We start from the raw sequence: 18,421 nt of genomic DNA, 5'->3' as shown, positions 1-18,421 counted from the left end.
TAAAATCTTCCTTTAAGATTAGTTCATTTTCATCATCAAAAAGTAATATATTTTGTTTTAAAATGAAACATTATTTTTTAATGCCTGCCTGAATTGTTTCATTGTATTGATCCATGAATTCAAACTTGTAGGAATAAGAATCTAGAAATTTAATAAAATAGCCTCAAATTCTTAGATCATGAACAGATAGATATTACTCATTCTGGGAGAGAGACTATCTAAAGCATAGAAAATATTATGTTTGAAAAGAACTTGAACATGATTTGTGATAGATAAATATAATAACATAAGAATTTTTATTGGAAGTTCTAAAATATCTGAATTTCAATGGATTAATTTGGAATAAACTAACTTTCTTCAAGGAAATTACTATGATAAATTCAACAAAAATTTCAGTAATATTTTGTAGACATTGGCTTAATAATGAATAAATTAATGGATAACTAAGTTTCATTGGTGTTATATAAAATAAGACATCTGAATTTTGAATTTTGTAAGGAGTGGAAATACAGACACCAGTTTAGATATTTTCATCCTTGTGCTAATTCCAGACTTATCCAGAGTAATGCATTTCAATTAATGTGCTGTGCTGTGTAATTTGAAACAGAATTGCTTTAGGAGTTTGGTAAATTTTAGAGCTCACACTTTATTCTTCAATTTCAGTAAATTTCTTAAATGACATATATAAACTATTTAATTAAGGTATTGTATGTTAAATCGCATTTCAAAACTTTTCAGAGGTTTTGTTTCTTCTTTAAATCATTCAGATAGATTAACATTTTGATGCCTTTTTAAGGAAGAGATCTGAAGAAAATATAAAGAGAAAACAAATTATATACTATATGCATAGTATACAATACATATATGTGTAATTATCCAAAATAAAGACAAGCTAGTTATTTGTTACAATATATTTTGTTTAGCATTTCACTCTTTGTACTATGCTAGTTACTCAGAAATAATATTATATATATCCTTAAGATGCAGGAGTATTTTTAGCATGGCATATTAGTGTCTTAATATAACTTCAATGTTTTATAAGAGCATGCAGAGCACTAAGCACACAATAGCCACACATAGACACATTTTTCATATGGGAGTTTATCTAACTTCGAATATTACTCTCTCTGATAACAATGTTGTCTAACAAATATCAGTAATCTATAGGTCCATGTTTTCAACTAATATTTTCTATGACACTGGCCTCAGAGCTGACTAGGCAGTAAGACATTTCTAGATTTTCAGGTGGTCTGTTATGGATCATTCATCCATGAAATTGCTCAGGCTTTTAAAATCAGCTTATATATTTAGATTATGCTACTATTTTTGAAATATGAATTCTCCGTATCTTCTGTACGTGTACATGCTGACAAAGCATACCAAATAATATTATCTAGTGAGTGAATTTCAATAGAGAACTTCACAACATTCTTTTCAGTGTCACTCTCACAGCAGGAGGCATGCGTGAATTGATTCCAGAAGTCAGTTATTGCTTTAAATTTAAGGAGAAAAATGTTAAACCTTTCTGCTTCCTAACAGGTAGTACAGTTTCTGTAAAGAACTAAACTGTTTACAGCACCTGAAGAATTTCCATATAGTAACAAGAGTTATTTAATCTTTAAATAGCTGTGCACTGACAGATTGAGGTGGTATGTAACAATAATGATCGTTTCATTATAAATTGAACTGTGGATCCTATTACCAAAGCCTGAAGACATAAACAGCACAAAGTCTCACTATGAATAATCTAAAGATTTTGCTTAGTGAGATGATAAAAACATGATTTTTATATTTCTTTAAAACTTTGCTGAAAATAGTATAGCACTGTACAATGTGGCATTAAATACTAATTGAAAACTAGTAAGATATTGCTTTATTTTTCTAAACAGCCTCCTTTTATGTGATCTTAGTATAACTCCATGAGTTCATCAGATATTTGGTGTATAAAAGTAAATAAAATGAAAACTATAATGGCTATAATTTTTTATTAAATTTGAATTGATAGTTCATAATTAAGAATGTGCTAATACAATTAAAATAATTTGCAAATTTTTATTAAAATGATTGACTGAGATAGATAAGAGTGAAACATTAACATCTCATCAATAAATATACAATTTGAAGGCTACTATATTATTCTTGAGTCTCAGTCTCCCTTTTCATACATTTTTATTGATTACATTTTGGCCTTACATAATCTTCACTTAAATTTTCAGTTATAATGTATACCAAGTCCTTCCCCTCCACATTTGTGCCAGTTTTAGATGATGGTAGCTTTGACATACAATGAAATTAACAGAACTTGGATAATAAATATATTTTCCCATTATTGTTTCACTCTTTATACATTTTCTGAGTCTCAGATGAAAAAAAATGCTTGTTTATTGTGTCTGATATTTAGTTGTACATTTAGTGTCCTTTATATGTACATCATCTCATCTATTTTCCATCCTCTACTCCCACCATTTAACATATATAGTAATTTAATAATTTACAGACTTAATATGGAGCATGAAAGGAAATCCATGATGAATATAAACCAATAAACAAAGGCACATATTCAATCACATTCAGAATAAAAATTTCTGAATGAATTTAATATCTATGTTTATAGAGAATAGAGTATTTTTTCAACTTTATCTTAAACTCCTCAAGAAAATTTGAATTCAAAACTCATAATCACATTTTAGAAAAAATTAAAATTTTCTCCTGAATATAGGTGTAAATATTTGAGTCACAAGAGACAATTATAAACATGTTTTAGAGAACAAAGGCCATCATTTGCTTATTTTTATTAACTAAGTTGATTGGTACATTTTAGGTGCACATAATGAAAAAAATCAAATTTTATCATGTGCAGGTACAAATTCCCTATGAATCACTAAACCACACACAGGTACAGGTTTCCTATGATGTGATCATAATAAACATTTCTTAAGGAAACATTCCCAAAAAATTAAATGCAGTCCATGCACCCTTCATTTTTTATGTGCAGGAAGATGATAGCATTAATAATTACGAATTCAAACTATCCTTGCTGTATTTAGATGGTATCTAATATAAACTTTTAAAAATACATTAAATAGTGTCTATTGTATTCACTTTCACCTTAGATTTGTTACTGATGTAGGTTACATCCTTCCTTCTATCTTGTCCTTGCATAATCCTTTCTATCACAGACTTACAGCCTAATACATGATTAAGAGAAGCAAAACTAAAATAAAAAGAAATGAGTCATTTACTTAGGATATATTCATTTCTTGGGGTATAAACTGAGGTCAGTAAACATACAATTTTAAAAGGTAATTGTCCTATTAATGTTATTGGTTGGATCATTGAACACAACTGTTTGCAGTCTCACTGTTTGAATGTCCACTTTGTATGCTTTGATACTGTGACTTGAGCAACTCTCTCTAGGATGATAATGTGTAATCTATTAACTGGTGATTTCTTACTGTTTTTTTTTTGTAGTTCTGTATTACTTGTACCCTTACAATGCTTTGTTTTGTTTTTTCTCTTTTTCATTTTAAATATATATATATATATATATATATATATATATATATAAAATTGTCCATAAACAAATATTGTGTCTGCTCTGATTCTCCAGTTCCATGACACAAAATCATTACTTTTCTTTCAAGTTAGTCCCAACATTTTAACAAAGTTACTACATTTACTTCAAGTTTAATATCAATAATATTGAAGATTTTCTAATTAATTTCTCCAGGAGGGGTATTATTGGTTTAAAGATTTTACAGCACCATGATATCAACTGAAAACTTGTCAATTTTTATATTTAAATTCACCAATACATGTGCACTTCTCCTCATTCTGCTAACAAATTCCTCAATGAATGAGATGGTTACTTCCACATCACACCAGAGATGGATCAACTGGAGCATGATATGAAATTTTTATCATGTCACTATACTTCTTTACCATAAATCACACTAACATCATCATATGTTAGCAATACTTATGCAATGTATTACACATCTTGGTGTCAATTTTGAAACCTCATAGCATGAACCTCAAAATACAAAAGGAACTGCAAGCTTTATGCATGGTTCCTATTGAGAAAAAAATAAAATTTCTCCTGAGATAGAAGATATAGTAACAGGAATTCACTTAAATTCTAATAAATTACAAATACAAATAAAGAAATTTCAGAGATTAAAAAATCTACAAAAACTGGTTATATTTTTTCTGTCAATGTCATAAATAAAACAAGAGTACCTTAATCATTGTAGGTGGTGGTACTCAGGAAAGGAGACAAATCATTCTGTTCATTGTTCTGAGGAAAGACTGTTCTTGACAAGAGGATCTTATTTAAAGAACTGATTTTATTAAAGAATGAATTTGTTTATCGGAAAACATTTTTCCAAAGATGACATTTTGAAATGATGTAAAATTTCTATGGTGATATTTCATATTTGTGTATAATTTGAGACTTCCTTTGCTTTGTTTTTCAAATATGCTTGAAAAAATAATAATGTGAATATAGTGCAGATCATTATGTAGTCTAACTTTTAAAAACGTAAAAGGAATCTTATGTATATATATATATATATATATATATATATATATGTATATATTTCATACAACATTATACATATAACCTGTACAATATTGCATAGGTTTAGAAATCCCATGTTTACTAGTTTTCAAATTTCTCAGCATTTAAAATAACATTTCTAAATAAGAAAAGAGGGACCAGAGAAGTTACAGACATGAGTTAGATATTTTAAATTTAAAAAATACCTCAAAAGGCTCAATTATTTAGTTGGTATCTGAAGAAATAATTATTTATAATTTCATACACACACTGAAAGCAGAATAACTATATAATTTGCAAAATTGTTTTGTAGTCCCAAACATTAGAATGTTGGCTTTATGACATAGGACATTCTGATACACTAAATGCAACTACTTCATCATATGTGTATATTCTTAACCACTAGTATGAATCAGTAACCCCCCAAATACTCTCCTAATTAGGTTTTAATATGCTCATTTTTGGCAACTGTAACTATAACTTAGGTGTTATGTTTTGGGCCAGATATGGTGTCATACACCTGTAACCTCAGCACTCTAAGAGGGTGAGGCACGAGGATCATAAGTTCTAGAATGACACAGAAAATTTGTGATAGTATCTAGATTTAAATGTATAAAAATAAGGACCAGGGATATATCTCAATGGTGCAAGAAGCTGGCTGGCAATTGCAAGATCCTGAGTTTGATTTCTGGTACAAAAAAGAAAAAGAAGGAAATCTGTGTTTTGTATCAGACATCGAGTCAATACTGTATTATTCTGGGTAGCATGATTTTTTCTTATAGAGTTCAACAGTGCGTTTGATATGTTGGTTTATTTGGAGTTTTATAAATTCTTGATTTAGTTTTTGATAAATCATATGTATCTAGGAATTTGTCCATTTCTTCTGCATTTTCAGTCTTACTAAAATACAAGAATTAGGTATGGATGTAGGTATGGATGATCTTCTAGATTATTGCAAGATCTGTTATGGTTTCACTCTTTTCATATTTTCACACTCATAAAAATAAGAGCAATAAAGAAAAATCAATACAAAACAAAACAAAAAGTGAAAGAGAAAAAATAAGAATGAAAAAATGTCCACTTTAAGGTATGCCTCTGCTGTCACTAGTAGACAGCATGGGCAGAGTACAGATTCTAACTGATTAAGCCCATCAAGTCAGTAGTAGCTTTACCACATGTTATTGGATAATTCCCATGAGCCTTAATGGGGCTGGGGATTTAGCTCAGCGGCATAAGCACCTGCCTTGCAAGCAGGCGGTGGTGAGTTCGATCCCTGGTACCGATAAAAATGAAAAAGATTAAAAAAAAAAAAAAAAAAAAAAAGAGAAAGAAAGAAAAGAAAAACTTGTGTTTCCACTGAAGTTCCAGCTAGTGTCTGGCTGTGGGGATAGAGCAGGACCCATTCATCCTCCAGTAGTCATGTGTTCCCTCTGGCTTGAATATGGCTCCCTTCTAACTCAAACTTGGTGCCCTGCCCAAACTTGGTGACTGACTTAAACTCAGCACCCTTACTCCAACACGGGGAGCTACTAGGTGGAGCCAGCAAGTGGTCTTGAGTTTTGAGCTCATTTGTCCCCTCTCAGAGGTAGCTTCCAGCCAATTGCCTTTCTCGGAAGGACACCTAAACCTGACTAACTCACAGTCTTTGCACTCCCCTGCACCCATTGCTCCATTCATGTAAGTTTGTCTGTGGAGGTCTCTGGGATCACTGGTAGTCATCATGTGTCTGCCGATTCAAACTGGCCCTCCCACACAGTGAGTCCAGGTTTAGGGAGAAAGTGCTGCCTGCCACCTCCTTCTTTGTTGCAGCGTTTTCTTAGCTTCCCCACAGGTTTCAATTCTTGCTTATGATCCATCCTGGGAGCCACTTTTCTCCTTCTTGATATCCTCTATATTCCAATATCTGGACACCAAATCTCAGTGAGTTTCTTTTTCTGCTCCTCACCACACCTTCCTCCCAGAAGTCTATATGCTTTTTACTAATTCTTCCTGGAAAAAAAAAAAAAAAAAAAAAAAATATATATATATATATATATATATATATATATATATATTTCTCATTTAAGATGCTGTTGAAAGTGCACACACACACACATGCAGACACACATGTGCACACATACAATTGTGTGGGCACATACATGTACACACATAGGAGATAATAAAAATTTATTTAAGTTTATTTAACTTGAAAAAATACACTTTAAAATAAAATGTATTAAAATAATAAAGCTTGAATCAATCTATAAATGATTTTATTTTATTTCAGTGTTACATTTGATAAAGTTTGTGAGTAATCTCATTCATGAAGAAAATCATGCCACTTTTTTTCACTTGTATTTTTCCTTCCCTCTTTGAACTTCCATTTATCTTGAAAAGGCCACACTGAAGGATAAAACATTCTCCATTGGAAGGGCAGGATGTAAAGCCTTTCATTGTTGGCACCGATTTGCAGCTACTTGACACATAATAACTTCTTATAGAATGAAAACAATAGTAATAATTAAAATAACTTGCTAGTAGTAGAAAGATAAGGGCAACAAGACCAAAAATCCCAATCTTTCCATAACTCTGGATGTTCACTACAGAAATTGCCATGTATTTGTAACTATTATTTGTATTGTAATCCTAAATATTGAATATAGTTACCCGGGTATTGTAATCCCTTTTCTAGTTTTCTTCACAATCCAAAAAGTGATATTTGTAATTCTATTGAGACATTATTGGAACTTCAGCAAGTTAATTCCAATCTACCACCTCCAATGCCAACCGTGGCAAGTGTAAAACACCAAGATGTATTCCAAGTTAAGGGCAGCCAAGGGGTCCTAAATCCAACCCCTATGAGGATGTGCAGCCAAAAGCCCTGATTCTAGGCCTCTCCCAGAATTTATTATCTTGTGAAGAAGTGGGTGGCTTAGGGATGAGTGACAGTGAGAATAGTGGGGAATTACATGAGTAACTTGAGCTGGCTGGCCAAGTGGGGAGAAAAGCACGTCTGCAAATTGTAGAGATAAAGATATGCAGAAGGATCAATTCACATAATCCAAGTAAGGTAGAAACTGAATTGTTTTAGGAGCATGCCACTTTGGTTTCTGATAGGTAAACTTTTGTACACTGGGGAGTTATAGCCTTCTTATCTTGAGGCTTATACCCAACTGACCTTCCCCAAGCTATTAGCTCTAACATTCTGCTGTGTTCATATCCTTTACAAGAACACTATTCCAGGAAACAGGAGACTGTCTGTCAGCTTTAAGAAATTAAAGTACTTCCAGCTAGCCTTATTTGCAATGCATAGAGCCAATAAGAGAGAAGGAAATACCATAGCCAGCTCTCTACATATCAGTATAGGGAAATAAGTCTCTAAATAATCAAAGTTGCAGTAATTGTTTTGCACTCAAGGGGCGATATGAGAGTTGTCTCCCACAATTTGCACAGGTCAGGGCTAAAGAACAGTATAAATACAGAGACTGATATATATACAATTTTTTTCAGGAAAAGAAATAGTATGATATTTTCTTCAACAGACTGTGATACTGTCATATGGGTGATCCTAGAAGATGCCATATACTGCAGTAAACGCACTACTACACTGTGGCACTTAGAGAAAATGTTCAAACTACATGTGCAGCAATCTCAGTGGTCCAAGCTAAAATTCACCCTATTAGCGAATGGCCACCACTTTGAATACCTCTTGTAATTATAGAGGCAAAGGTAACCTGGACTGATTTCATGATGTCTCATTAAACTTAATATTAAATTTTTATAGAAGTTTTTATTTTCCTGATATGTGTATATATATTTTTTGGCAGACTCTGTGGCCCTCAGAGACTGTCCATATTTGGGGACACAATTTAGCTTTGAAAATGAATTGTGCATGTGTCTGCTTAAGAATAATGCTGTTAAAATTAAATTGATGAATTGAGCAAAATTGAATGGTGCCTTCAGTAAGCACCTTAAACATAGACAGATATTAATAGATAAATCATTATCAAAGAATCTACTTGGTGAAAGACTGTTCCATAATTAGAATCAAACAAGGCACTTATATGTCTCTTTGTAAGTTGAAAAATTTACATTTACTTTAGTTCTTTTCAAATAAGGCATATTAAAATTCCATTTGCTATGATTTTGCCTGTTGAGATATATTTTCAAAGATTTATAGCTCTATTTCTTAAATTATAATTTTAAAAATTACTGGTTCAATAAATTACTTCACTTGGTATAATTGTAAGTATCTATCAGTTACTCTAATGGTGATGGAACATGGCTGAAGTGTCTTTGCCCCTTTAAATTACTTGATCAAATTGCAATAGTGTTAAAGTGATTTTAAAAATTACAAACCCCCAAATGATTATTAATATCTTTTACAATATTATAAAATAGATAATTCTATGTAATTCTGGTGATCAGAGGAGTGTGTAAGAAATATCTCAAATACAACATTACACATTCTTCTAAGTAGCTTTTTAAAAATGTAATTTATTTTATTCAAAGATAGTCATAGTTACCTCACATCTAAAGAGTGAAAGTTATCATGGAGGCTTCTATATTAGTAACATTTGTAACAATTAGACCACACATAGATCCTCACAAGTATTTGCATCCAAATTTACTTAAGTATTCTATAGATTACATTAGAAGAACTTGCACTAAAAGGTTAATAGTGCAATGGTATTCTGAAGAATATGGAGTCTTCCCATCTATTCTCTCTGGCAGGTTAGAATACTTAATTGTTTCAAGATGATTGCCTTTTCCTATTATTATCTGCATCACATGTCTAAAAGTCAGAAAATGTTTCCTGAGTCTTTGTCAGCACAATTCTTCATATTTCCTAGGTCAAGACTAATCATTAAAGCCATCATTGGTCACAACAATGCAGCCATACAACTACCTAGGTAAGTCAGGATTACTCCAGAAATGGCAAAGTTATGTTTCAGTGTGCTTCTGAGCACTAACCAGGTATGAAGGATTGCTGAATAAAACTGAGTTTCTTGTATTAAGAATGTAACTCAATGATAAACGGTTTGCCTAGCACGAGCAGACCCTGAGTTCAATCCTTAGTAGTGAAAACAAAACAAAACAGAGGAAAGCAATTGGGTTTCTTAGCAAACTGACCAAAAGATTGGTCATTGAATGGAAAAGTAGCAAGACTTGCTGAGGTATTTGTTGTGTTAATAGAAACCAAATATAACCACTTTCACAGTATAGGAGCAAAGAAATATACCTCAACATAAATTCAGATGAAAGAAATTTGAAATTCCATGGAATATAGTGTGAAAGTGTAAAATCCAATGTTATAAATTCTCTGGGGATATTTCTCTTTATTTTTCTTAGTGATGTTGGGTATCAAATACAGGGTCTTACACATGCTAAAGCAGTTTCTTTACCAACTGAGTTATAAACCCATCCCAAGCCAAATATCATCATAAATATTATGAAATCAAATAATTTAAAGAAAATTATACCTTGACTTTTCTGGAAATATAAATCAAATAGAGTCCCAAGTCTGAAATCATGAATTACAGCAAAATTTTTTGTTCTAACATATGCATTTTCTGATATTAGTGGAAAACACATGAAATCTTGAAGTGAATAAACAAAAATGTAAAGAAACACACAGTTGCTTGAGTTATGCATGACCCTGCTGAACTGTGATGAGATTTTATAACTTAATATACTTAGAATGCATTATGAATCATTCAAAGCTTTTGGCTTGACCATCTAAGGTTTGAAATTGAATACATAATAAATGTGTTGCAAACTCATCTTTCATTCTTGTATGCCCTTTTGTTCAGTGATTATAACACTAGGGACTGTTTTTCTAAATTATTTCAAGGATTATTTCTGTACATTCTCTTGTCAGCAGCTAATTTTTGAAAGATATTTGAATACAATAACATAATATTATGCTTTTTTGTAATATAAACAAGTGAGATTGCTGTTATATTGAAATTTAATAACATGCTTCACTGAATATAATGTGCTCACTTGTTTTTCTCTTTTATTTAATCTTCAAAAGGTACAGATCACCTAAAGTTTAATATAATTATATTAGTGCATCTAAAATATAAAATATTAATATCACAGCAAGTAAGTGGTATTTATTCTCAAACTTGCATGGCCTATAACAACTTGAAAAGTTTTTTTTTCTTAAGTGTATTTTGTGCATGTGGTAACAATGTGTGGATATAATTTTGTTATAATATAAACTTTACTGTCACTGGGTGTCTGTTTTTTCATTTGTACTTGCAAACTTAATTTGAAGAAAGCTTTAGAGCAGATCTATGAATATTACATGTGTATATTAGAAGTAAAAAAACTGTAGTTGCTGTATACATTATTGAAGATTCTTAGTAAGAGGTTGCACACTGAATAATTTTTTTCTCTTCACATTTTCCTCATTTTCATGTTAATGTATTTGGAAATGTCACTTCAGTACTTTTACTGTTACAAACTTTTCAACAACTATCTATAAATGATGCATCAGTGACAATATTGTTCTAATAACTTATTTAACTCACAGTTGTAGGCATATTTAAATAAGGGTCTTCTTTTAAGCTGATAGCTTTCATTATGGTTTAAGTCATCTGAATAAAAAAATTCAAAGCCAAAATAGTATGTATCCCATAGTTATAAATTGGAAATCATAACCTTCAATATGTGCTACTAAATAAATTACCTAAGTTATCAGAATCCTTGTAAGATGTTTTTTATCCATTTTTCTTTTAATTTACTCTGAAGTTTAATTACTATCCATGGAATTTCTGTTCCTATTCCCTAATCCTTACTTTTTATGCAGAGGAGTTAAAGGAGTTATAATTTCACAATTAAGGCAGATAGCTTTAATTTCTCCAATGTCTCTGTATTATGAAACTCTTGTTAAGATTATGGTGTTTCATTTCTTACTCCACATAAACATTAGCTTTGTGGAGGCAGCCTGTGCTACTGAGTTACTAAATAATTTAAAAAGCATGGCACTCTTCCGAGAATGTCTTATTGCTGATTTAGGACCCAAGTTAGATCTAACTCTCTATAAATCTATTAAATGAACCAAGTTGGACATATCATATGTTTAATATAAGCCAACAAATAGACATTAAAGCTTTATGTGCCACCATTTAATTTCATATTTTAATAAAGAACTGTCCTTTCTGGACTGGGACTCAGTATATTTCTCTCCTCAGCAAATGGTATTAAGATTACTCATTAGTTAAAATTTCCCAAATATAGCAATGATATTAGACATTTTGGAAAACCTTTTTAAAGTATGTGTACTAAGCAATAGTACACATATGGATAGTACTGCTCTAAAAAATGTACATAACTTAGCTATATAACTTAGAATTTATGCTATTATTTATGATATCGTGCTTGTCCAAGTATCATCTTCTTTGGTTGTTTTAGAGTTCCCCAGGTCTTTGAGTATGGTTAAACTTTGAGTTACAGTCATGAGATATCGGTATGTCTTCATCAAATATATGCATTATGGACATTTGTGAACTCTAACATGTTTGATATCAATTTAGCATTTTCTATTTATCTTGTTTTTTTAATTAAAAAATAAAGTAAGAAGCTGTGTATGATTTTTACAAAGCCCGCCCAATGGTTATTGCAAAGCTTATGATATAAAATGTAAGAAATTTGGAACCCAATGTAAGTTGTTAAGTTTTATGGAACAAAATACAATTGTATATGTTTCCTTGGTAATGTTTTAAAAATATGTATGTAACTCTAAGGTAGACTTTCCCTGAAACTAGTAACCCTTACATTGTTTTCCTCTTATTCATACATTTCATACAAACTTCAACAAAATCTGCTCTTCCTCACTAGCCAGCATGAAAATTTTACCGTCTTTTACTTGAAGTGCTATCATCATGACCATCACAGAATTCAATACCTATGATACAATTGTGAGTGGAATAAAGACAAGAAGATAATTGTTAAATGATACAAAATTATTAAGCATAAGTAATCATGACTATCAAAATTAGATCAAATGGGTAAAATAATCAGAGTAAAAATAATATATATTATAATTTGATCAACATTTATATTGGGAAGAATAGTATAACTGGAGAAATATAATGGGCATGTATTCTAATAAAGGCAACAGAAATCTATTAAGGAAAACTGTCATGTCAGAAGGTATGCTGCACATTAGAGAAGTGTACTAAAAATAAAAGCCTTCTCATGGTCAGAAGAAAAAGACCAATTTTAAAAAATAAACCTTTATAAATTACTGTCACATATTCAGAAAACCAAATGTATTAGATGTTCAAATAATTTAAGGGATAGAGTAACTGATCTTGTGATGAAGAAATTACAAAGAAAGCAGTAAGTGTGCTGAACCACAATACTAAAGGCACAGGTTGACATTAAAGGAAAAAGGATTACCATATAAAATATATGAAAGAGTATGTATATCAAGGTGGTTATAAGTTATTCTACTAGTACAGTGTAGAACTATGTCTGGAAGTGTACAGAACTTACAAGAGAATAGGTGAATAGAGAAGTATTGAGTGAGCTAGCAGAAATCAGTAATGAAAAGTCATATATTATGCCCTCAAAGTGGCAATATGCACTGAAGACAATGGAAGTTGGAGACCCTAATGGCAATTCCTCATAAAGAATGCAAGGCATTGTTTATGGAATAAACTTGCCATAAGGAGTAACTTTTGTCTCTGAGGCTTGCAAGTTAAAACTTTTGTAGAGATGTATAGGTGGAACTTAAAATTACATGTAAATATTTGACCAAAAATCATATGCTCTAAGCGCCATAAATATTATAGTCTCTAACAAAAAGGAATCAGCAATAATTTTCTTATTCCTCTGATAGAGTGTGAGACATTTTCTCAAAATTATGTTTAATATGTATTTCCCTTTATAACATATTTTATCAATAGTTGCATCATAAGTGTAAAAACATTTTATAGAAAATACTCAAAATGACAATGTCAAAATGTGTGGAGCAAAAAATAAATGATAGAAGCACATGAAGAAATAAAAAAATCAACTTTTGTAATAGAAGATATTAAGATTTCTCAATCAGTGATTGATAGATCTGGTAGGCAGAGATAAGTGTACAGGTGTATGTATTTTGTCTACCTGCAGTACCATCAAGTGAATCTAACCAACATTTATAGAAGACATTTCTATATCATCTGAGTAAAATACATATTCTAATCAAGGTAAAATATAATATTCAACATTATGTAACAGTTTGGCAGACATAAAGCTTGCATTAGAAATTTTAAAAATAGTTCTAATATAAAGAATGCCTTTTGTCAACTATTAATAGAAATTATCTAATTTTTGTTAAAAATTGCAAATCAAAATCAGGAAGACAAATAAAACTTCTCATATATTTAAGACTAATCAACCTAATTTTATCACAGAAAATATCATAAGAAGTTTGAAAACATTTTGTATACAATTAAAATATACTTATTTTAATATTTAGTTATACACATTTGGAGAGTGTATACATTAAAAAGAAAAATCTAATGATATAAGATTTTATCTTAGAAAGATGAATGATAAAAATTCTAAGGAAATAATGAAACAAATATATGTTAGTGTAGAAACTAGTGAAATTTAAACTATGAAGTCAATAGGGAAGTCAACAAAACAAAAATATGTAAAATTTTGTGTGGTTTTTTTTTTTTTTTTTTTTTTGCTTTTGACTTGTTTCTGAAATATAAATCAAAGCAACTTAGCAGGAGAACAATCAAAAACAAAGGCAGGGAAGATAAATTTTTATTTTCAGAAATGGAAGAGGAGCCATCACTACAAATTAAGAAAGATTATTTATTTTGACTTGTGTGTATTTCTATCTTCCTAATGAGTTTCAAGAATGTTCTAGCCAATGACTGATTATTTCATGGTGTTGAGTTATCTTGGTGTGAAATGTCATTTCACAATATAATAACACAATTTTATGGTACTATAATAGCATTTTCAAGAAAAGCAGAATACTCATTCTTTATTATTGATACTGTAACTCTTCAAAGTCTTCATAACAATTACATGTTTAAGTTGCAATTGCCACATTAGTAATAAATTTTTATAAATTCTCAGTGTTGAAAAATGCATTTTTGCGTTAGAGTTTAAATTCCTTTCTAATCTACTTATTCTTTAATTTTTGCACTTTGAAATTCTATTAAAAGTGAAAAAATTGCAATATCTGTCAAATAAAAGATGTTTTCAAATACAGATTATTTAATGGTGAAATTCAGCTAAGCATACACATCACTTCACATACTTTCTCTTTCCCTGTGTATAAGAATATTCAAAATTAAACAACTCCAGAGATTTTCAATAGTTCACTACATTGTTTTCACTACAGTCATCACACTATATTATTTTGTGAAATTATCTCATTATCTAATTGAAGTTCTATGTACCTTGCCAAACAGCACCCCTCATAGTGTCTTATGATCACAATTCTACTCATTGCTTCTTTTTCTGATTCATCATGAAAGTGACAACATGAGATACTCATTTTTCTTCGCATAACTTATGACATATTTATCTATACTATTAAAAATAAAACTTCTTTATTTTAAAGTAAAATTTTATTATTTTGATAGTAGCAATTTTAGTATGCATATAGCAACATTTTACTGTGCTACTAAATTTGTCCATATTTTATAATTAATGATGTTGAACACTCATATATATGTCAGACAGAAAATGTCATATTTGAAAACTTATTGACATTCGTATGTACGTTTCAGAAATATATAGTCCAACACTTAGCCAATTATTATTTGTTTTGTTTTTATGTTTTTTGAAGTTTTTGAGTTCCTTATATATTTTATATACAAACCCCTTAGTAGATGCTTGGTTTCCAGAATTATTGTCCCAGTTTATTAGTTGCATTTTATCTCTGAAGATTGTTGAATCTTTTGTGCAGCATTTTTTTTATTTAAACAACCCATTCATTGCTAAGTGTGGGACATCCACTAGAAAACATTCCAAATGGGTGAGTGGAGCCAGCCTAAGAGAGATGTAATGTGGGCTTCAACTAGGAAGATCGTGGAGAAAGGACTACCTTAGGACATTTGGAGCTCACATTTTGCCACCACATGCCACAAATGTTAAATATTGAACTGCAGAAATTAATGCTTCTCCTGTTGCCTTTTTGTCTTGATTTAATCTAATTCCTTTGTACTGCCCCTTCATTCATTTTATAATGAAAATGTTTGCTCTATGCCCTTGTATATAGGAGGGATTAAATTTTCCTTTTTATTTTATAAGGCCTCATGGGTAAAAATTTGAATTAATGATCAGAGGAGATTTTGGACATGAACCCTTCTGGAATATGGTAACTTAGAAATGTACTAAATGCTTTTTTCACAGTGAGACTGACATGAAACTTTTAGGCTCTAGGGATAGATCTAAAATGTCTTTCAGAAGTCTCATGTAGTTAGAATTTGGGCTTAAGGAACATGGTTGAACCATAAGGACTCTATTCATTAATGGTTTAATCCATTGATTTGTTCATAGCTGAAAATACTGTTAAATGGAGGGCCCAGTTGGAAGGGGTATGGTAGGGGTAATGATCTGAAGTGGTTTATTCTTGGTCATGAGTTATAAATTCAATCTATCTTCTGGTTGCCATAGTTGAAGAGTTTTCCTTAACCATGCCATTGCATGATTCTATTTCTTCCTTAGAGCCAGTGATTACAGGCTGAACCCTAGGGTGAAACTGTCAGTCAAAATAAACCTTTCCTCCTTTAAATTGTGAATGCCAGGTGTTTTTTTCCTCAGATATGGGAAAGTGACAAACACCATTTTGTTTTCTGAACACTTGAGGGTGTAGAGACTTACTGCATTTTTTTCAGTCTAGCTATAAAGCCCTTCACCATTCAGACCATTTGCAGATCTTTGGCCTTCAGTCTGGCATGCTCCATAGGTGGGATTGCTCTTGTGATTCCAAGACCAGCCAGTTTAAATAATGAGTGGAGTGAGACTTTCATCCATTTTAACTTAGTCACTGAGATTTATACCAGAGTCTCAATACAGAAGGAGGATTTCTTGATTATATCTATATGAGTAGGTCTGAATTGCGGGTCCAGAAGTGTGCCTCTGGGGTCTCTATCCATGGGTGTCTTACCTGAATGGTAGGTCCAGTAAAGGTAACCTAATGTTCAAATTTATTTTGAGACTCAGTACATAGAAAATTACCAGGTGCTATTATCATCCTAGCACCTGAATTACTGGAATGGGCCTATAGCCTGAGTTCGTGGGGCTGAACCTGAGTTTGCACAGGTATGCTTGTGTGTCAGTTCAGTGGGGATATCCTAAAACTTTGAATCTGCATAGGTATACTAGAATTCGGCTCTATCATAAGGTTCTAATGGGTGGGTCTTATAATTTGGGATGATTGGAATAAGCATGTGCTATGAAGTGTTATATGCAAATGGGTAAAAGAAAAAATGTGAAAATAAAAACTGAAAAAGAAGATCCATAAAGAGAAACATTGAAACTACAGGAATAAATATGAATTAGATCCATCTTTACCGCACTTTTGTAATTTATTAAAATCTTGGTGCATAAAAGTACACAAGATAAATTGTAACTTTCATTTTATCTTTGCCATTTTTCAAGTGTAGAATTTGGTTTATAGCACAAACAAAAGTAGTTCACTTCCTTGTAATACACTTTTACAATACTGGCTAAAACAAAATCTGCCTTGGTTAGATCACAGTTTTTATCATAATCAAAGAAATATAAATGCTTGTAGACATTTATATTTCTAGCACTTAGTTCTAGTTTCCTGAAGGTATTTATAAACAACATGTGCCATATAAATGGACCATACCCTTGAACACCTGAAAGAAAATAATTCCTTTTCTAATGCATGGGACATTGTTCTCAGATTCACTAAATTAAAATTATTTAATGTAAATACATATACAATTACAATAACAAAGATATACATATGAATTTTAAATTCTACTTTATGTGATTTTTTTCTGAGAAAGTTAATATTTTCCTTTAAATGGATATAGTTAAGTTACATTTGATCAATTATCCTTGACTTTAAAAGAATATGGATGATCTATATCTCCTAATTATAATTTAAATTGCAGTATTATTCTCAAATGTTTAGTATAGCTTAGTTAATATGTTAAGGAAATTGAATGATAATTATTAATGTTATTAAAATCTATTACAATTTTTAAAAACATTTTTCAAAAGATTACAAATAACAATTATTGGTTTGTTATATCTAATTTGCATGAGTTAGAGAAAACATGACATTAGTATCCAGGGGTAAAAATGATCTTTGCTACTTTGTTCCATAGTTCATATCTTCTGAAAAATCTGAGGAGAGGTGAAGTAAAAAGAAATAGTTGTTGATAGTAAAGACTTTGAAAGCCTTGTCACTTTGAAAGCAATAAACAAATATATTTGGGGATAAAAACATGTAATTTTCTTTTTCTTTTTATCAGTACCGGGAATTGAACTCACAACCACCTGCTTGCAAGGCAGGTGCTTATGCCACTGAGCTAAATCTCCAGCCCCAAATATGTAATTTTTCTGAAGAACTGCACCCATTGAGAAAACTTTAGAATACATTTTGGAAGAAAGTAGTTTAAGTTTAATCCATGTGCAATATTGCAGTTTTGTGTTTTACGTTTCCCATATTCTCATCCATGGTCTATTTTCTTAGCAATCACTTTCTTTGTTTTATAGTGAAAGCAAGGAGATGCACAAAATCCTTAGTATCATTTCTTTTATTTTTTATAGGATAGAGTGTCTGGAAATTCTGTGAGCTTCCTTTGAATAAAACCTGAATCTTATCATTCATCATTGTCTAACTATCCAGGCACTATCAACACTAACCAGATCTTTTGC

The sequence above is a fragment of the Cavia porcellus genome, unplaced genomic scaffold (genome assembly GCF_034190915.1).
Source record: "Cavia porcellus strain 051 isolate PalLab524CR breed Dunkin Hartley unplaced genomic scaffold, mCavPor4.1 scaffold_4, whole genome shotgun sequence".
Classification (NCBI taxonomy): domain Eukaryota; kingdom Metazoa; phylum Chordata; class Mammalia; order Rodentia; family Caviidae; genus Cavia; species Cavia porcellus.
The sequence above is the reverse complement of the archived record's forward strand: the minus strand, read 5'-3'. Positions refer to the sequence as shown.